At 37.9% G+C, this 22,793-nt stretch overlaps 1 non-coding gene across 1 annotated transcript; it reads left to right on the top strand.

Moving 5' to 3' along the window:
- Positions 1-2,250: 2,250 nt before the first annotated feature.
- On the top strand, positions 2,251-2,356 carry LOC145625688 (small nucleolar RNA R71). The gene has a single exon (XR_014110596.1). It is a non-coding gene; the product is annotated as a small nucleolar RNA R71 (small nucleolar RNA).
- Positions 2,357-22,793: the final 20,437 nt, after the last annotated feature.

Below are 22,793 nucleotides of genomic sequence, written 5' to 3'. Positions count from 1 at the left end.
TTAGAACCCTCTTACCTTCTCTTGAAGTATCTATTTCCAATGCCTGATGACTCGTGATTCCCGTACATTCTTGGTTGATGCTTTCTTCCGTACTTCCTTTAAGAATCTCTTCATACAATGCCATCTCCTTGCTTTGCTCAACTATCTTCTCCTTGTTAAAAAGGACATTCTCAAGGGCATCGTTAGTAGTGAGCAAGTGCTTATGCATATAAGTCACAATAGAAGCAATAATATCAATCATCATACAATTAACAAGATTCGAGCTTGGATACTTCATGCTCTCATTCAAATCAAATTCTATCACCTTATCTCCTACCTTTAGTGAAATTTTAGCACTCTTAACATCTATTAAAGCACATGAAGTAGCAAGAAGGGGTCTTCCCAGAATTATTGGAATGCTAACATCTTCATCCATATCTAACACAACAAAATCCACCGAAATTACAAACTATCCCACCGTTAGAGGAACATCCTCTACCTTACCCTTTGGAAATTTGATAGAACGATCGGCCAATTGTAGGGTAATGTTGGTGGGTAAAAGTTCCCTATATCAAGTCTTTGATATACTGAACATGGCATAAGGCTAACACTAGCCTCAAGATCACATAAAGCATTATCAATTTGCATTTTATATATTGCACAAGGGATAGAATAGTTTCCGAGGTCTTTCAATTTCGGTGGCATTTTGTTAATGATAATTGCACTACAATTCTCGATGAGATTCACTGTTTCCACCAATTCAAATTTTCTCCTTCCACTCAAAATGTCTTATAAAAACCTAGCATAGTTAGGCATTTGCTTGATAGCATCGATAAAAGGAATTGAAAGGTAAATTTGTTTCAATGTTTCGGGAATTTTTCCAAATTGTACATCTAACTTGTTTCTAACAAATTTGTGGGGATATGGTAGTTTTTGCAATTGTTTTGTTTCTCTCTCCTTTTCTCTTCACTCTCTTTCACAAAATCTTTCTCTTTTTCACATTCTCTTTCTTTTTCACATTCTTTTTCTTTCTCACATTCTTTTTCTTTTTCGTTTTCATGATTTTTCTATCCTTCTTGCCTAAAATCACTCCTAAGGGAAGGCTCACTCATGTTCACTTTCTCATTGCTTCTCTTAGGGACACTCTCATCCAACACCTTCCCACTCCTAGTTGACATGGCATTAACGGGCCTCTTAGGATCTAATCCTTAGGGTGGAAGTTTGGAAGTGCTAGTCCCTTCCTTTAAAGCATTGGCCAATTGAGAAATTTGTGTTTCAAGCATTTTGTTATGGGACAAACTTCACTAAATTTCTTATCACTATAGGCCATGAAAGTATTAAACATTTTGGTTTGACTTTCCATTATTTCCTCTAAATTAGACCTACTATGTGGTGCTTGTGCATAGTAGTTATCTTGGGGAGCTCTACTACATCTCACATTTGAATTGGAAGCATTTTGATTAGAATGAAGAACCTCTATTATTTAATTGTTCCAATTATTCCTAATGTTAGAGTTCCCCCCTTGGTGATATTGGCATTGATTTCCATAGTTCCCTTGGTTATCATGGTTATGGTTACCATAACCACCTTGTTGGTTGTAGTTACCTTGGGTATTTTGGTCCCTCTGGTTCCTATTCCCCCATTTGTTTTGGTTATGGTAATCGTAATCATTTCCTCTTTAGTTATAGGAATTTCCCCTTATTCTCTTTGATTAAGTTGTAAGTATCTTTGATTGTCATTCCTAGGTCTATTATCATAAGACAAGGCATTCACTTGTTCATTTTCATTATCATTACCATCTTTATATTGGGTTTGGGGTTGGGAATCATAATTTCAAGAAGAGGTATAATGGCCATATGACCCACAATTTTCACAAAATAAGCACCCATGTGGCATGTTATTAGATGTAGAAGGAGAAGAGTTAGAATTCATACATCTCCCCTTAAATTGGGAGGGATGCTCTTGTTGTGAAGTGGAGGTATCAAGTTTCGCCTTGATAGATGTCATCTCCTTGCCAAGGTTGGCAATTTGATACGTCAAATTATTGATGGCGTTGAGGTGATCGACGGAGTAAACCGCACACCCTGCTTTTCTTAGAGACTCCCTCTCTCCTTATTTTCAATCCATGTGGTGCCTCACCACATCCTTAATAATTTCAATGACTTGTTCCTCCATTTTGTTCATAATCGGGCCACCCACTCCCGCATCAAAGCTAGTCTTTCCTTGCAGGCTGAAGCCTCCATTGAAAATTGAAGCACTTGGTATGTCGGAATGCCATGATGAGGACACTCCCTTTAATATTCTTTATTTCTTTCCCATGCCTCATATATGGTTTCACTAGCCTTTTGACGCAAACCTTGGATCAATTCCCTTGCCTCGACTGTCTTCTTTTGAGAGTAAAATCTCCCCAAGAAATCCGTGGTGACCTTGTCCCAAGTTCTCAAGGAGTTAAGTCTCACCTCCTTCTCAAGCCATTCAAGAGCCCTTCCTATCAAGGAGAAAGGAAATAGATTTAGTATCACAAATTCTTGAGTTATTCCACTTACCTTGATCGTGTTGCAATATTTTTCATACTCGTTCAAGTGTGCAAGAGGGCTCTCATGTTTTGCTCCACTAAATTGCCTCCTTTCAATCAAATTTATCATTGCAGACCAAATTTCAAATCATTGGCTTGAGTAATGGGCGGAGAAATGTCACTTGAAGCTCTATAAGCTCCCGGAGTTCCCAACTCCTTCAAAGGTCTTTGAGGTGGTGGTTCCACGTCACCCATTTGATCTTATTGCTCCTCAAAATTGAACTCCCTAGTTGGGGAAGTAGTTAACGGCCTAGAATCGGCTCTCCTTATCCTTCTATAAATTTGCTCAATCTCGGGATCGTAAGGCAACAAAATCCTTTTATGAGTTCTGCGCATACACTCGCAACAATTGCAATTAGTAACAAAGCCACAAGTGTAGCTAAAAAGAAACACACTCTTTTTGAATTTTTTTTGTTTTATGGTGAACTAGACTCAAGTAATCAATTAGCAATCAGCAACACCGCTCCCCATCTACGATGCCATTTTGATGGGCGTTAGAATGGTCACACATTCCACACTTAATCAACCTACTTATAAACAAACATCCTACAAACCAAGCATAATGATAAGTAAGAGTTCGGTGCATAAGGAAAGGGATATGGTTGCTAATAAAGATCTTAACACTTAAGCTAATTCGAAGTCTATGGTGAATTGAGGTTCGTCAAGTAGACAAATAAACTATGGTTCTAATTCAATAGATTAAAGAATCCAGGGAATGAGATCCACTCAACCAAGGCAAATAGGCAAACGAGAGTAAAATAGACAAGATTTAGCAAGGACTATATGTAAGATCAACCTCATGTAATGAGAAAACAACTCACACTACCAAACTGAGATTCCTCATTAGTTTAGCAATAGAAGATACATAATTAAATTGCAATAAGGAATCCCTTACTCAATTCACAATTCCATGTCAAACTAAGCATATCATGCTTTTAAGCTCCTTAGTTAAGGGTAGCTAATCCTATCATGAAGAAGTAACAAGCAATCACATACAATCAATTTAATTGCAATACAAACATCATTTCTTCTCCCATATTTGCATAAGTAACCCAAAAGGTTGAGTTTCACCCAACCCCTAGCAAGAAGACTACTCACAACTTATATTAATCAACATGCAAACAAGCTAAGTATTAGGGTTCTAACTATTTCAATAATTGGGGAAAAGTGGTTAACAATTAAATAAACTATCATCTAACAACTAATTATCAAGAACTAAAACTTTCAAGTAACATGCAAATACCAAATAAAATCGGAACCTAAGTAGAAGAACATTAAAGAAATTAATAATTGAAGCTTCAAATTTTGGAGTACAAAGTGCAAAACCTTGAGAATATCTCTTGAAATTCACTATTACAATGATTGAGTTGATGAAAACTAAGATAAATTATCAAAGAGGAATGTTTTAAATTAAGAGGAGTTACTAAAAACTATGCAACTGCTGTCTCACTCTCAAATGAAATAAATGGAAAGTATTTAAACTCCCCGATTTACATAGGTTAATCCGTCAAAATAAAATGGATATCCATTGAGGAGCGCCCGCTTCATAATGAGGAGCGCCCGCTCCTGGACTTTGCACTCCCGCTCTAACTTACCTCGGAAGAAGTCAGAATTCAAATCATTAGGGAGGAGCGCCCGCTACAAAGGCTCTGCACGCTCGCTCCCCTATTCTCAGCATATGGTAGAATATATCTTCAAGAGGAGGAGCGCCCACTCCAAGGTGGGTGCACGCCCGCTCCTCACTGCTTCTGTGTTGTGGCATAAAATGTTGGGGCAGCTGGGAGCGCTCGCTCCAGTAATGGAGCACGCCCGCTCCTCACAGGTCTGGATTAGGGGCAGAATGTTGTCATCATGACGGAGCGCCCGCTCCGTAAAGGGTGCACGCTCGCTCCTCCAGGAGTAGGCTCTCCTCTATTTGTCTTCATGCCTTAAACTCCTTTATGAGCTTTGATTTCTTGTTAAATTTAGTCATAACACCTACAAACATGGAAAAACACCTACAAAGAGGGGGGTAAGGCCAAGATATAACAATTCCATTCAAAACGGGTTAGAAAGAGATGAAAAGATTGTAAAATCGGGTTTAAATCGACAAAATAAGTGGTTAAAAAAACCCTACTGTGATCATACACTAAAGTACGGTGGCGTCCAAAAGGGAAGAAGATAGAGCAAAAGAGTCGCCAACAAGTTTTAGGAACTCGTAAACCGTTCAAAGGGTGAAGGTACACCCCTTAACGATCCAAGAGATCGTCAACTCCATAAGGTCTAAAACTAAATAAGGGTTCGGGGATGATGGTACAAATCCAACCTAAAAGAGATTGAACCTGCCCTAATAATAGGCCTCTACTTTATCCTGATCGTATTCATGTGCGTTTTTTAATTAACATACAATCAATAGGTTTACCCTAAACCTGTTTATCTATGTTGGTTGAATATTAATGCACAAATAAAACTATTATCGGCGATCACTTGAATTATAATCAAATTAACCCTAACAAGATTATTAATTATCATATTAAGCGTGATTACAAGTATTAATTCCCTTTAAACATGCATAAAAGGTGTCATCAAGCAATAACAATAAATATCAAGCAACATAATCAATAATCATCATCAAAATAATAATAATAATAATAATATTCATAATCATCATAAATTATAACAATTATAATCATAATCATGTTCATGTTAATATTAAAGCATAATAATAGCAAGATCCTAGGCATGATACTAACAAGATTAATAACAAACCCTAGCATGTCACTAAGCAATAAAAATCAAATTTTTAACCCTAACATGATACTAACAAGATTAAATATTAGGAAGAACATAGGAAGCATCGTAACAATCATATTTAATATTAAAATTACCCTAGACATGATACTAGGAATATCATAATAACAATTTAAACATGATTTCTACATCATAACATCAATAAAAGTACTTACTTTGATGCCTCGTACCTCTTTCTAATAACAAAATACACACGTTAGTAACTTCAAGGAAAATAATAAACAAAAAAATTAAATTAAATAATTGAAATAGAGATTTGGGACCAAACCCTCAGAAATTAAACCTTTCAAGTCTAGGGCGAAGGCAACTTCGAATATAGCTAGGTGTTTCTAGATGTTGTGAATGTGGAATTTTGTATGAAAAGCAATTTTGAGAAAGAAGGAGAGAGAGATGAATGAATTAAGAGAGAATTAGGGAGTTAATGATTGCGAATGAAAACTGATTGTCCGTGAATATAGATGAATGTTGATAAGAATCGGTGAATGAAAACGGAGTTTTTACGACGTTATTTATAGAGAAAATCAGCCAAAAAGATAAATTAACAAAACAGAGTCTAGCACACGAAAAACAGAGCTGGCGCCAACCCTGGCTAACTGGCGCCAGGAGCCAATAACTAGCACCAGGCACCAATTACGGAGTCTGACGCCAATTGGCGCAGATTCCGTATTTTATCCTGATTAAAACTGCTCGCAAGTTGTGTATAAATAGCCCCCTGTCTAGCCGATTCTTCTCATAATTCCAGCAAATAAAATAATTCTTTGCCTTAGGAAAATAATACCATTTCTTTAGTCACCAAAACTTTCACCCAATACACTCATGTATGGTGTCGATCTCTTAATGCTAGAGAAAGAAAAGAATTAGACTTGTTTCACCTGGGGGGAATTTATGGCATCAAAGGGGTAAATCTTGACTTAGATTTCATACATACCGCTCTAGAATTTTGGAATGTTGATACTCATTGCTTTATAATAGGGTATGATGAGATTAGCCCTTTGCCAGAAGAATTTGGTGCTATTTTAGGCTTCCCTGCAATAGACCTCATAGTAATCCCTGGAATAGATGCATATTATTATAAGGATTTTGAGCGCTTCTTTAATTTAAAAGAAAGGGAATAATAGACGGCAACATAGTTAATTTGAAAGAATTTGCACGCCATTATTTTGATAAACCTCTTTCTGAATCTTTTCATATTTATAGAAGAAGGGCTTTCTTACTTTGCATGCTTAATCAATTTTTTCTTAGTATTGGTAAAAATAATTAAGGTCAATCAATTATAACCACCGTATTAGAACAAATTGAATCAGGGAGAAATCCAATGCCATTGATAGTTGGAGAGACTATGATTAGTCTTGATGAATTGAAAAGGAACCCAAAAGCACCTTTTCGCGGCTCTCCAATTTTATTACAGGTAGAAAAATAATATTTTTACTTACAGAAATAAAAAATATATTTTTGTATTGTAATAATAATTTATTTGCATTGCAATTTTTTACAGATGTGGCTAATGGAAAGGCTAGAATTAATTAGCCCTCCGGACAACATCGAGAAGTATACTCCCAATTGCTTCGTGAGGAGGAAGAAACGCTTCCCTAAAATTAGGCGCCATGGGTGGAGAAAGGTCTTCGAATCTCGCAATTTTGCTATCCAGTGGGTCGTCCCATGGTGGAAAATAGAAAGGATGGTTGGTGTGAACAAGCAACCTTTCTGCCGTCTTCCAAGTTTGTCTCGTATGACTTATTATTATCCCTGCTGGGTAAAAAGACAATACGGCTTGCTTCAGAATATTCCTTCTGGGGATCTTCGTCCTCCCTATGAGTACCCTGTTTCTGAAGAAGTAGACAAATTTGATGCTTATTGGAATGCTAGACCTTTATGGGAAGTTATTACCCAAAAGTTTCCTCCTTCTTTGCCCAATGATGTGAAGAAGTGGTTGCTGAAGAAACCTTCGAAGGATTCGAAGAAAGATCAGGGTAAAACTGATGTGAAGAGTCGTCTAGGTGATAGGGTGATTCCTGCCAAGGAACGCTTAGGTGCAAGAGTTGAATTCAAAACACATGCAATGCCTAGGAAGAAAAGTACTACAAAAGATAAAGGGAAAAGGAAAGCTGACACCACAGATAAAAAGGCTTGGGTGGAAAAGAAACATGGAGTGCTAGCTGAAGGGGAGACTATCTATTCTAAGATTGAATGTAGGTCCTCTAAAGGATGCCTACTAGCTAAGGTTATGGATGAAATGGAGGAAGTAGACAAAAATTGGAAAAGGGCTAGGAAAGAAAAGAAAGATTAGGAGCATTGCTTAATTTCAAATTATTAGACTTAGTTTATATTTTTTTTTTATTTAAAGTTAATTTATTTCAGCTTTATTTAAATTTCATCAATAATGTAATTTTATTTTATTAATGAAATTTTAGATTTTAATTAAATTATTAAATTTAAATTTATTTTATTAAAGTAATGAAAACCGAAAAAAATAATTTTCCAGAAATCCTTCGAGTACGGAAGTCGAAAATTTTCCGAAAAACACCGAAATTTGCCAAGAATTTATTTTCAAATTAGCGCCGCTTATTTGCGATTGGCGCCTGCCAGGGAAGTCTGGCGCCAGGCGCCAATTTCATCGGCTGGCGCTGATGGTTGTTGGCTGGCGCCAGAGTTTACTCTGCGACGCCGATATTTTGCCGATCTTCTATCGAATTTTTAACTAATTCTGTGACGCGAGAATGTCGAAAAATAAGGTGGCCGCACCCGTAAAGGGTTGCCTACGTGTCCTTTCTTAAGGAATCAGGCCAAACGTAGCTCTCTTGAGTATCCTACTCAAGTAATTATGGGTAGTATTTCTTAAGTTGGTCAAGATTTGTCATATTCGAGAACTCATTGCCATCCATATCAGTTAGTTTTGCTGCACCTCCTGATAGGATTGTTTTGAAAATGTAGGGTCCAGACCAATTAGGTCTAAATTTTCCTCTTGGATCTAAAACATTTTTCCTTAGTGCTTTTAACACCAAGTCTCCTACTTTGATGTTTCTCGTCTTGACCTTCTTATTAAAATGCCTAGCCATACGAGTCTGATAACACTGAGTGTGATGTAGAGCTTCTAGTCGTTTCTCATCGAGTAGAATTAATTCTTCATATCTTGCCCTAGTCCATCCAACTTCATCAAGTTTACTCTCTAACGCAATGCGTAGAGATGGAATCTCTAGTTCGACAGGTTGTACGACATCCATTCCATATACCAAGGAAAATGGCGTATTTCCAGTTGATGTGCGAATTGACGTGCGGTAACCCCACAATGCGAAGTGAAGTTTGTCAGGACAATCCTTATAATTCTCCGTCATTTTCTCGATGATAGTCTTTAGGTTTTTATTAGCCGCCTCGACTTCTCCATTTGCTTGATGTCTATAAGGGGAAGAATGATGATGTTGAATGCCGTATTTTTGTAGCAATTCTTCACATTCGGCTTGAAAGTGAGTTCCATTGTCACTTATCATTTCATGTGGGACTCCGTATCGACAAATGATATTTCTCTCGATAAAGAGTGCTACATGTTTTGCAGTGAGTTTAGCGTATGATTGCACTTTGACCCACTTTGTAAAGTAATCAATGGCTACTAAGATGTATTCGTGGCCTCCTGTTCCTGGGGGATTGATTTTTCCAATGATGTCAATTCCTCATGTAGTGAATGGCCATGGCGATGTGTAGGTGTAGAGCAATGATGGAGGGATATGTTGTAAATTGGCATAGATTTGGCACTTAGGGCATCTTTTTACGTATTGATGGCAATCTCTATTCATTGTAGTCCAATAATATCCTTCTTGCATTGTCTTTTGGACTAACATTTTGCCATTTATATGAGTGCCACAGATTCCTTCGTGGATTATCCTCATTGCTCTTTGTGCATCCTTCTTTCCTACACATAAGAGAGCTCGACCCTTAGGTACCCTTTTATGTAGTTTGTTGTCTCTGAGTACATATTGGGAAGTCAAAAGCCTTAACGCTCGTTTTGCTCTTTTGTCAGCATGAGGAGGGTATTCTCCTTTGGTGACATAATTGAATATGTCCGTGTACCACGGTTCCTCTTCTTCTTCTTCTTCTTCATCTTCTTCTTCTTCTTCGCCTTAGACTACTTCGTCGTCTTCTATAGCCTGGATGTATGCTGGTTTGTGCCTTTTTTCTATAGTTAGAGGCATTTGCTCGATTTCCGTGGGAATCCTAACCATTGAGGCTAATCTTGCCAAGGCATCAGCAAATTGATTTTCCTCTCTAGGTAGATATGTATATTTTACCTTCTCTAACTTATCGGTAAGAGTTTCCAGATAGGTTTGGTAAGGGGCTAGACTTTCGCTCCTTACTTTCCACCTTTTAGATATCTGATTGATAATCAAAGAAGAGTCTCCGAATATCCTTAATTTTTTTACTCCCAATGCCAAAGCTGTTTCGAGGCCTACCACGCATGCTTCATATTCAGCGGCATTGTTGGTAACGTTGAAATCAGGCTTTATGGAGATTGGAACATGCTCTTCTTTAGGTGATACTAGTAACACTCCAACGCCACATCCCTTTTGGTTTGAGGCTCCGTCGAAGTATAAGGTCCAAGTATTATCTTCAGTAACCATTAGGTCTTCGTCTGGAAATTCATTGTCTTTTATTGGCGTCGAGTCTTCTATTGGAAAATCTGCTAGAAAGTCTGACACCACGGATCCTTTGATAGCTTTTTGTGGCATGAACCTTACATCAAACTGGGCTAGATTGACTATCCATCTTGATATGCGTCCATTGAGTGTAGATTTCTCAAATATATACTTGAGTGGATTTAGTCGGGAGACTACGAAGACGGTATGCACTAGCATGTAATGTCTTAACTTGGTTGTGGCCCACAAGGCGAGGCACAACTTCTCGAGCGGTGTATAGCATGCTTTGTATTCGAGCATCTTTTTTCTTAGATAGTAGATTGCATTCTCTTTGCCTTCTACTTTTGTGCTAGCATAGCTCCCATTGTCTCTTTGGTAACCGTCAAATATAACCTAAGAGGTATTCCGGGAAGTGCTGGTGCTAATACGGGAGGATTTGCGAGATAGGCTTTGATCTTTTCAAAGGCTTTTTGACACTCGTCATCCCATATTACTGGTACATTCTTCTTGAGCTTCTTGAAGATTGGTTCACATATTGTTGTCAATTTTGATATGAACCTACTTATGTATTCCAACCGGCCAATAAATCCTCGAATCTGTTTCTCAGTCTTGGGCGGTGGCATTGACATGATTTCCTTGATCTTTGTCGGGTCTACTTCTATTCCTCTACAGCTTAAGACATATCCCAAAAGCTTTCCTGAGGTAACTTCAAAAGCGCACTTAGCTGGATTCAGCCTCATATTATATTTTCTTAGCCTTTCGAAAAATTTCCTTAAGGCTACTTGATGGCCTGGACGGTCTTTTGACTTTACAATCATGTCGTCGACATATACTTCGACTTCTTTATGAATCATGTCATGGAGTAAGGTCGTTGCTACACGTTAGTAAGTAGCACCCGCGTTTTTCAACCCGAATAGCATTACCGTATAGCAGTAAGTGCCCCATGAAGTTATAAAGGTTGTTTTCTCCATGTCTTCTTCTGCCATGAGAATCTGGTTGTAACCTGCGTACCCATCCATGAACGAGAGGAACGCGTGATTTGCCGTGTTATCTACTAGAATATCGATGTGTGGCAAAGGGAAGTCGTCCTTTGGACTTGCCTTATTTAGATCTCGATAGTCGATACACATTCTTGACCTTCCATCTTTCTTCAGAACTGGGACGACGTTGGCGACCCGTTCGGGGTATTTGGATACCTTGATGAAACCTGCAGTTATTTGTTTTTAAACTTCTTCTTTTATTTTAAGAGCTACGTCAGGTTTCATTCGAAGTAACTTTTGTTTTACGGGTTTCATTCCTGGAATTAGTGGTATAGTGTGTTGAGCTATTTCTCTATTGATGTGTGGCATATCTTCGTATGACCAAGCAAGTAAGTTAATTAAATCGGTTCTTTCTTGTTTATTCAGTGTTAATCCGATTTTAACTTCTCTTTTATGGGTTGAATCTTTTGAGATATCAACCGTTTCAGTTTCTTCAATTACCGGTGTTTTCTTTTCGAGTGTTTCCATTGCTTTAATAATTTCTTTGTCTTTTTCATTGTTAATTAAGCAATGCTCGTCATCTTGGGTTAGAGAAGAACACGAGAAATAAGGAGAAGGAGAAATATTATTATACTCTGAGATCATTACATCAAAGAGTGATATGTCCTCAGGGACTTGATCACTAACTATTCTAGGAGAAGAAATAGGAGGGGAAGGTGCTACTACTAAGGACTTAGAAGACTCTAGGGGAAAGGACTCTGACTCAGACTCTGACTCAGACGACTCTTCAAACATTGGTCCTTGCCCTGTTGTGATGGATATCTTCCTTCCACTTGGAGTAGTCACTTTGATAGTCTTGCGCCACCCTTGTAGTGATCCTTCAACTGGAGTGATTAGCTTCGAGGGATCGAAGCTTTCACTTTGTATGATTGTTTGAAAGAGCAAGGAGTTATCATCTTTATAAGTTGGCTCATTCTTTTCTCGCCCAAACAGTAATCCCATAACGTTAAAGTCAAAGCATGGGGGTGCTTTCTCCTTGTGGACAGGAGTTGGGATTTCATCAGTGAAGTAGCAATCCAAGAAAATCTCGAATCCCGGTTGTCTTATGCCGTTTACAACAAATGGCTCGGGAAATTCATGGAATGGATAGTCCTCTCCTTCTTTTATAAATTGACCATTAAGCGTACTGATACATTGGGATTGCTTTCTTTTGAATGCGAGCGTCCCTACGTGCCTTCGACTTTTTCTGGGCTCGCTTGAGATCTTTCCGAGTCGGTTCGAAACCAAGTCCGAAAGTGTCTAACTTAGGGAGGCCAGGTGACTCCAGCGGTTTTTCCATTCCTTTCTTCTTTCCTAGGGTCATCCTAGGAAAATGTCCTTGTTTCTTCAGCATGGCATTTACAATCATGTTGGAATGGGGGTCATGGAAAAGAGGGGTCCTTTCATCCTCCTGGATTAAGGAGACTTCTTCGTTAAAGCCCCATAAATCTTTATCATCCTCGTCGTGCTCCACATTAATGATCGGATTCTCTATAGATTTGATCCTCATAGGCGAAGCATTGATGGTGATAGGAATTCCGCCAACTATAGCTTTTACTTGTTAGTGGAGAGATGAAGGGACGACCTTTAGATCATGAAGCCAAGGGAGTCCCAACAACAAGTTGAACGAAGCTTTATGTCTACTACATGGAAAGTAGTAGCCTGTTCTATTGCTCCAGCCGTTACATTCAGGGTGATTTTTCCAAGAGCTTGACGACGAGTGTTGTCATAGGCCCTTATTCCTTGTGTAGACGGAGTTAAATCTTTGTCCCTTATGCCTAGCATCCTCGCAGTTCTAAGTGGATAGAAATTGATGGCCGATCCATTGTCTACAAGAGTCATAGGAACGATCATCCTCTAGCAAACTACTGTGAGGTTTAATGCCTTTTAATGTTTGTCACCTTCTGGGGGTAAATCTTTGTCAGAAAAAGTGATCAAATTAATTGGGTTAGAAAGGTCACTTGTGAGGAAGTTGGCTAATCCCTCAGGAGTAGTGTCAGAATCTATCCCAATTTTGTCCAAGGTATTCATTACAGCCAATCTATGTTCTCGAGATGTTGCCAAAAGTTTCCATACATTCATCTCAACTTTTGTTTTCTTAAACTGCTTAACAATATCATTGTCTTCAATGGTAGGTATGGGAACTTGTTGTGTGGTTGGCATAGGTTGTGTTGAAACGGGAGGTTGCATTCTCCCGGATCTTGTGAGGACATCTATCGATGAGTCTTCTTCAGCCCAAATGTCATCTGTGGTGTATGACATAGAAGGTGGTGGTCCTACTAGGTCCTTTAGATAGAAATCTTCTTCATTACTGTCCCAAACTCCATTAATGGTTGCATCCTCTTCTTGTTGAACTTGGACTAATTTCTTTTCATCAATCATTTTCTGAACCAAATCCTTGAATTGGAAACAGTTTTCTATGGTATGACCCCCTGATTGATGATACTGACAGTAATATCTATCCGTCCTTTTTAATGATTCGAATGGTCTCGGTTCGAGAGGTTTGATCTCGCCACTCTCGGAGAGCATTTCAAACATTTGTGCGTATGGGATCCCAATTGAGGTGTAGATTCTACTACTCTTTTTGGGTTTTTCAGTGACTTGTAAGAAAAAATGCTTTGCCTCATGAGTCGTTTCCTTGCTAGCTAGAGGTAATGAGATCTTATTAGCTTCCGCAAGATCTTGGATAAGGTTTTGAAACCTGTAGCATTCATTTGTGGTATGACCATTTACTTGATGGTACTTGCAGTATGATTTGGGATCCCACCTCGGAGATCGCTTTTCTGGTATTGGATCCTCTGTTGGACCAATAGGTTTGATTAGTCCTTGATCGTTGAGATGATCGAAAGTAACATCATAGGTCATTCCTATGGGTGTGAATTTTCTTTTAGGTTTATCTTTAAGAAGTGGAACCTCGTCATATTTCTCTTGGGGTTCCTTTATAGCCTTGAGAGTTTTACGTAGTAAATGCGATACCTTCATCATAGACAGTGTGAGCAATTGTATATCTTCCTTACTTGCCAGTTCTGGAAGGTTATCCTTGACATCGAAAAAAGTTTCCTCTTCCTTTTCTGTGGCATGGGTTTCTTTGACAGGTCTAATGAGAGATGAGGAGTCAACCTCGTTTTCCTCATCAGATATAGTCAGGGTATGAGCGAAAGGTGCATTATCAATGCTTGGCTTCTTACTGGCAGGGGGCAACGGCAGTTTGTTGTTGTCGATTAAATCTTGGATAGCTTCCTTAAGTTTCCAACAGTTTTCGGTGAGATGGCCCCTACCATGGTGATACTTGCAGTGTGCATTGGGGTTCCAATTAGCCGACCTCTTCTCGAATGGTGGGTGTCTAAATGGTCAAATAGGAGTTATAAGACCTTTTTCATTTAATCGATCAAATGTGGTGTCATAACTCATGCCAATAGGAGTAAAGTTCCTCCTAAATAGTTTCTTCTGTCCTTGATTGTTCATAGCAAGGACTTCTCCTAAATTAAAGGTGCTAACGTTATTTGAGTGGGTGGTTTTGGAAGAAGAATGATTGTCGTTCTTCTTTCCTTTCCAGCCACTGTTGGAGTTATTGTTGGTAGCTTTTAACTTAGCCAGGTCGTCTTCAATGTTGATTCCAATGTCATTGACGGCCTTGAAGGTATGGAGATTATTTTGATACTTGAGATGATTGGAATATTTTTCTTGAAGATATTTTATGAACAGCCTCACAGACTCTTTTTCACTTGGCACCTCAATCATCTTAGCTGAGGTTTTTCTCCATTTGTTAAAGAAAGAGGTGAAGCATTCATTCTCTTTCTGCTTGAGGATTTCAAGTTCCCTATGGTCAGTCTCAACTTGAATGTTGCACTTATACCTATCAACGAAAGCGTTAGCTATGGACTCCCAGGTAGAGGTCTTTTCTTTATCGAGAGAAAAGAACCATTGTTGGCAAACGGTCTCGAGAGATAGTGAGAACAAAGAGGGGAAAACCTTCTTATTGATACCCTTAATATTCATTATTGTTTCAAATGCTCTTAAATGAAAATAAGGGTTATCAATTGCTCTGAATTTCGGGATGTCGTTGGCATTGAACTTCTGCGGAAGAAGATCATTGTCCACCGAGACCCCTTGTGATGTAAGCCCTTGAAACTTGTAGTCGCTAGACAGCTTGCTTAGACTATCTTGCATGAGGTCCATCTGTTGTTGCTTCACGGGATCATCGATCTTGAGTGCGAGAAGCTTCAATGTCTCAGTCACGGTAACCAGTTGGTTCCTAAGATCATTGACTTCTTCTTGTGTTGCCATTATAGTCTTAGCTTTCCTCTTACGAGCTATGGGTTTGTCGAAAAGTTGGACTTGTACGAAAAGGTTGTCTTTGATAAACCGTCCTTCTTTTCTTGACCATGCGTTGTAAATTAAACCATTTTGCGTTTTAATTACTTGACTCGAATCAACTTGACTTTACGGTTTATTTTAAGGAAGAAAGAAGAAAAAATAAAAAATGGGTGCATATTTTTGGCAAAAATAATGTACATATTTTTAGGGAACTAAGTGTAGTTTTTTTTTTGTTGGAGGATTAATAACCGACTTACCCCCCTAAAAAAATGACGGAAAAAAAAAACGCGCACACAAGACTCTCTTAAACATGGTCAAAGTATGTGTATTGGTGTGTGCGTTGAGTGTAAGTGACATGCTTGGACTCTTGTGTAAGACCATGGGACTTAGTGCCTAAACTCAATTAACGACGCAAACAAGTACTATTAACAGCAAAACTTAACCGAATTAATTAGCAAACTGATTAATTAGACCCTAGGTGATCACTCGACCAATAATCCAAACTGTCGGCCAAACGACAGGACTGGCGTCGCACTGTGGATCTTGGCACCAGACGACAAAGCTGTCGCCAGGCGCCATACTCCACAGTGTGGCGCTACATCTCAGACCATGGCGCCAATATTAGAGCTTCGATCTGGGACTATTTTCGGTGTTATTAGTCAATTGGGGTATGCCTAAAGTCGTACTAGGTCAATTCCGATTAAAATATTAGACTTTATTGACTCAAATTAATTAATTAATTAATTAATTAGGCAAAGTTCTTTAGGTCATTAATTTATTTAATCTCAACACAAGTTAAACAAACGGTTAAAAGGAATCATAATATATATGCACAACAATATAATGCACAATTAGTCAAGTAGGCACAATATGATGTAATGAGTTTGCAACCTAACCATGGCTCTAGTTCTCTAAAGTTCGGGATATGGTTTAGTCAATAGAGGGTCCATGGTTGATTATCCAGATGCACCGCGTGGAAGCCCAGCCGTGAAGGGTTGGCGCGAGTGGAAGGGACACCGCGAGCTTTAGAAAAAACTCGCTTCCAGGGTTTGGTGAATTCAACATTCTCGGATGTACCCTTTGTTGCACGGAGCGTTCAATCGGGTAGATGGAGTATGAATTCCCAGAGGGTTATGTCCATATGTAGAACACATATGGGTTTCAGAAAAGTGAGAAAAAATTCAATCAGGAAGTAGGATCGAGCAAACAATACGAAAAACCGGTCGAAATTGGAACGCATATTTCTGGCTCGGTATTGGGGGAAATTGGCGCCAGCAATCAGAGACTAGCGCCAGATTTTAACTGTAGCGCCTGGCGCCAATACTGGCTTCTGGCGCTACGGTTAAAATGCTGGCGCCAATGCTCTGGCCCCTGACGCTACTTCCCACATGCCTCAGCAGCTTTCTGTGCTCGATAAAATTTTCCAGTTTCGGGCGGCGTTATTTCGGTCCTAGTTGTGAAAGATATTTCTCAAATTTCCTACGTGTAAAATCCTATGTTTTTAACTCATTACGGATGGTCTTTCCAATGAGATCTTTTTTTATGCATATCACAATAATGTTACTCAAAATTACGCACATGAAATACTTAGAACGTTTCGAGTCTCATCCACTCATTCTAAATCATTGCCGAAACAAATTCAGGAATTAAAATAGAAATCGTCCCCAGTGGAGTCGCCAAAAACTGTAGGGAATAAATTTCAAGCGTTAACCCCTAGCTTGAACCCCACTATGATCATACACTAAAGTATAGTGGCGTCCAAAAGGGAAGAAGATAGAGCAAAAGAGTCACCAACAAGTTTTAGGAACTAGTAAACCGTTCACAGGGTGAAGGTACACCCCTTAATGATCCAAGAGATCGTCAACTCCATAAGGTCTAGAACCAAATAAGGGTTCGGGGATGATGGTACAAATCCAACCTAAAAGAGATTGAACCTGCCCTAATAATAGGCCTCTACTTTATTCTGATCGTATTCATGTGCGTTTTTTAATTAACATACAATCAATAGGTTTACCCTAAACCGGTTTATCTATGTTGGTTGAATATTAATGCACAAATAAAAATATTATTGGTGATCACTTGAATTATAATCAAATTGACCCTATAAATATTATTAATTATCTTATTAAGCGTGATTACAAGTATTAATTCCCTTTAAACATGCATAAAAGGTGTGATCAAGCAATAACAATAAATATCAAGCAACATAATAAAAAATCATCATCAAAATAATAATAATAATAATATTCATAATCATCATAAACTATAACAATTATAATCATAATCATGTTCATGTTAATATTAAAGCATAATAATAGCAAGATCCTAGGCATGATATTAACAAGATTAATAACAAACCCTAGCATCTCACTAAGCAATAAAAATCAAATCTTTAACCCTAACATGATACTAACAAGATTAAATATTAGGAAGAACATAGGAAGTATCGTAACAATCATATTTAATATTAAAATTACCCTAAACATGATACTAGGAATATCATAATAACAATTTAAACATGATTTCTTCATCATAACATCAATAAAAGTACTTACTTTGATGCCTCGTACCTCTTTCTAATAACAAAATACACACGTTAGTAACTTCAAGGAAAATAATAAACAAAAAAAATTAAATTAAATAATTGAAATAGAGATTTGGGACCAAACCCTCAGAAATTAAACCTTTCACGTCTAGGGCGAAGGCAACTTCGAATAATGAGAGAGAATGAGAGAGAGAGAGAATGAATTAAGAGAGAATTAGGGAATTAATGATTGCGAATGAAAACTGATTGTCCGTGAATATAGATGAATGTTGATGAGAATCGGTGAATGAAAACGGAGTTTTTACGACGTTATTTATAGAGAAAATCAGCCAAAAAGATAAATTAACAAACAGAGTCTAGCGCACGAATAAAAGAGCTGGCGCCAGGCCTGGTTCCAGGCGCCAATGCCTAGAGTCAGGCGTCAGGCCTGTTTTCAACGCGTTTTTGAAAATCAGATAAGTTTGCCGTACTGGAGGATAAAATCGTATATTTTCTTCAAAAATGATTTTTGATTTTAATTAAAACTCTGAAAAGTCAACGAAAGTCAATTTATCAATGCTAATTGAATTAGGAATGAAAAGAACCTTCTAGAAGAATCTAGAAGACTAAAACCATTCCTAATTGCATTAGGAATGATAAATCATATTAGGCCCTCCCCTAGATCATTGGGCCGCATATAAGGCTCAAACCGGGCCCAGTTTAGTAAATTGGCCATAACTTTCTCAATATTCATCGGAATTGGGCTTATAATATATCGTTGGAAAGGTCTTTTCAAGCCCCATCCAACTACACTATTATTGGACCCATATCATGGACCAACCAAACTGGATTGGCTGTTGTTTTATTAAAATAAGTTTTCAAAAACAGAGAGAAGAGAAAAGAAATTAAAACTATCCGCAACACTAAACCTTCCACACTTCCGCTTCATTCGATTATGATTCGAAGTGAATGGTACTCATCACTGGGTTTGGTGTTGGGGAGACACAAATGGGTGTCTACAGAAGCCCCCACTTTGACTGAGTTTGGAGAAACGCGAGTTTCAAAAAACGAAAGCCATGGTTAGTTAAACGGATAATGATTCAGAACGTTCTGCGATCCTAAATCACTCTTGTAACGCCAATACCTGCAAAACTAGCGTTAGTTAAACAGATAAAAGAGTTAAGAAACGCGTATCTTGCACCGTCGAGCACATGTCTCTGAAAGTAACCGATTTGTTTTGATGACGTCCTGCAAGCTAGAGAATGCCATCCCGCTTGAAAACCGCTACGCCTGTAACTGCTTCCAAATTGGAAGATTGCTTCGCCTCAAACGATCCTCCTCCGCAATGATAGTATTCCACAAGCCAGGGAACACTATCGAAGATTGCTTCTCTTGAAACAAATCCTCAGCCGCATTGATAATATTCCACGTCAAAGGGAATACTATCGAAGATTATTTCTCTTGAAACAATTTCCAGTTGTTTGTTACAACTCTCCACAAGCTAGGGAATGTCGTCGAAGATATCCTCGCTTGAAGTCATCCTCATTTGATGTGATAATTTTCCAAAGGAAATTACCGAAGATCTCCGCTTATCGATCTTTAAAAGTTCGACTGAACTTTGCTTCCGCTATGCCTATACGTCGGCGCTTCCGTTGCTTTAAACCTGTACGTCGGTGCCCTTTTGCGAATGAACCATTATATCGGTGCCTTTTGCGAATGAACCAGTATTTTGGTACCTTTTGTTAATGAGCCAATTCTTAGGCGCTTTAAGCTAAGTGAGACGATCTTTCATCAGGTCGATCACTTTATGTAATCAAGCCGATTACTAAAAATCATGTCAAATTTCTTAGAGGGGCTAACTAGCGTACTAAGGAACCCAAAATATGTTGCAAAAAAAAAGGTAGAACAACCTCACCAAGTGGACGGGTGTTTTGGTGCCACGAAATTGTTGAGTATGTCAAAGGGAACTAATCCCCCTTGGTGATTTTGCACGATCCCTGGGCGATGCTATGCAGAGGAGCTACTATTGTTGTTAGCTCCAGTTCTTGTACCGGCTGAGGATGTGGCGGTACGCCTTTTCAGCTCTTATCTTTCGTTAAGTAGCCCCCAAGTAATGCTTCAGACTTGGTTTTGCTTTATCAAGATGATGCTGCTGAGTTCGTGCATACGGGTCGATTGAGGAGATGATTCCTCCAGCCGTGCTTTGTAAAATGGTCGATTCCTCGCCACCAGACTCGAGTAAGCTTATTTATTCGAAAATTTAGTCCACATATATTATGCATGTTTACTAACTTTTTTCTTTGTCAGCTCTTGCGCGGGGTGATTTGTACCTGTGCTTTTTATCATTTGACTTAGTATAGAACTTTGCCTTTTAGTTAAACTCATTTTTAGAAATATTTTGTACATACATACTTATTATGAGTTTATTTATGTTTGCTATTATTAAGTGCATGTTTGTGGTGTGTAAGAGAAGTGTGACAAACAATTTTGCGCAAAAAATTCCGTCATTTTTATTATTGATGGAGGGTATCCGACTCTCTCCTCCAAAAAGAAAAATGAAAAAAAGGAAAAAATCAACTAAAAGCTTGTGTGTATAAAAACTTGGAAATTATTCTAAATAAAATCCAAAAAATAATAACATAATTAATATAATAGCGATATTAATTAATAAAAAAGGATAAAAAGATGTTTAGAAAAGATAATCGGAGCCGTAAAGTCATTAGCCGACTCGAGTTTAAGGTAAAAACGCGATTTAAGCAAGCGCGCCTGACGTGGCAACTTGGCGCCAGCTGGTGCCACGCAATGGTGTGTAGCGCCAAGCGCTACACTTAGCGTGTGGCGCCAAGTACTGGCGGCTGGCGCCAATTACGGAGTCTGACGCCAATTGGAGCTGATTCCGTATTTCATCCTGATTAAAACTGCTCGCAAGTTGTGTATAAATAGCCCCCTGCCCAGCCAATTCTTCTCATAATTCCAGAAAATAAATAATTCTTTGCCTTAGGAAAATAATACCATGTCTTTAGTCATCAAAACTTTCACCCAATACACTCATGAATGGTGTCGATCTCTTAATGCTAGAGACAGAAAAGAATTAGACTTGTTTCACGTGGGGGGGAATTTATGGCATCAAAGGGGTAGATCTTGACTTAGATTTCATACATACCGCTCTAGAATTTTGGAATGTTGATACTCATTATTTTAGAATATGGTATGATGAGATTAGCCCTTTGCCAGAAGAATTTGGTGCTATTTTAGGCTTCCCTGCAATAGACCTCATAGTAATCCCTAGAGTAGATGCATATTATTATAAGAATTTTGAGCGCTTATTCAATTTAAAAGAAAGGGATTTATCAAAAATAGTAGATGGCAACATAGTTAATTTGAAAGAATTTGCACGCCATTATTTTGATAGCCCTTTTTCTGAATCTTTTCATATATATATATAAGAAGGGCTTTCTTATTTTGCATGCTTAATCAATTTTTTCTTAGTAGTGGTAAAAATAATGAAGGTAAATTGTAGGGAATAAATTTCAAGCGTTAAACCCCTAGCTTGAACCCCACTGGGATCATACACTAAAGTACGGTGGCGTCCAAAAGGGAAGAAGATAGAGCAAAAGAGTCGCCAACAAGTTTTAGGAACTTGTAAACCGTTCACAGGGTGAAGGTTACACCCCTTAACAATCCAAGAGATCGTCAACTCCATAAGGTCTAGAACCAAATAAGGGTTCGGGGATGATGGTACAAATCCAACCTTAAAGAGATTGAACCTGCCCTAATAATAGGCCTCTACTTTATTCTGATCGTATTTATGTATGCTTTCTGACTAACATGCAATCAATAGGATTAACCCTAAACCTGTTTATCTATGTTGGTTGAATATGATGCACAAACAAATCTATTATTGGCGATCACTTGAATTATAATCAAATTAAACCTAACAAGATTACTAAATATCTTATTAAGCGTGATTACAAGTACAAATTCCCTTTAAACATGCATCAAAGGTGTGATCAAGCAATAAATAAATAATTTATATCAAGCAACATAATAATAAAAAAGTAATGACAATAAAATTATAATCATAATAATAATCATCATAAATTAAATAATCATCATCAAAATAATAACAATAATAATATTCATAATCATCATAAATTATAACAATTATAATCATAATCATGTTCATGTTAATATTAAAGCATAATAATAGCAAGATCCTAGGCATAATACTAACAAGATTAATAACAACCCTAGCATGTCACTAAGCAATAAAAATCAAATCTTTAACCCTAACATGATACTAACAATCATAAATATTAGAAAGAACATAGGAAGCATCGTAACAATAATATTTAATATTAAAATTACCCTAGACATGATACTAGGAATATCACATAATAACAATGTAAACATGATTTCTACATCATATTATCAATTAAAACCATTAAAGCACTTACTTTGATGCTTCGTACCTCTTCCTAATAACAAAATACACACGTTAGTGTAGGGAATAATTTCAAGCTTTAATCCCACTAGCTTGAACCCCACTGTGATCATACACTAAAGTACGGTGGCGTCCAAAAGGGAAGAAGATAGACCAAAAGAGTCGCCAACAAGTTTTAGGAACTTGTAAACCGTTCATAGGATCAAGGTTGCACCCCTTAACGATCCAAGAGATCGTCAACTCCATAAGGTCATGAACCAAATAAGGGTTCGGGGATGAAGGTACAAATCCAACCTAAAAGAGATTGAACCTACCCTAATAATAGGCCTCTACTTTATTCTGATCGTATTCATGTGCGCTTTTTAATTAACATGGAATCAATAGGATTAACCCTAAACCTGTTTATCTATATTGGTTGAATATTAATGCACAAATAAACTATTATTGGCGATCACTTGAATTATAATCATAATTAACCCTAAACAAGATTATTAATTATCTTATTAAGCATGATTACAAG

Source organism: Chenopodium album, chromosome 3 (assembly GCF_948465745.1).
Source record: "Chenopodium album chromosome 3, dcCheAlbu1.1, whole genome shotgun sequence".
NCBI lineage: Eukaryota > Viridiplantae > Streptophyta > Magnoliopsida > Caryophyllales > Amaranthaceae > Chenopodium > Chenopodium album.
The sequence above is the reverse complement of the archived record's forward strand: the minus strand, read 5'-3'. Positions and strand labels throughout refer to the sequence as shown.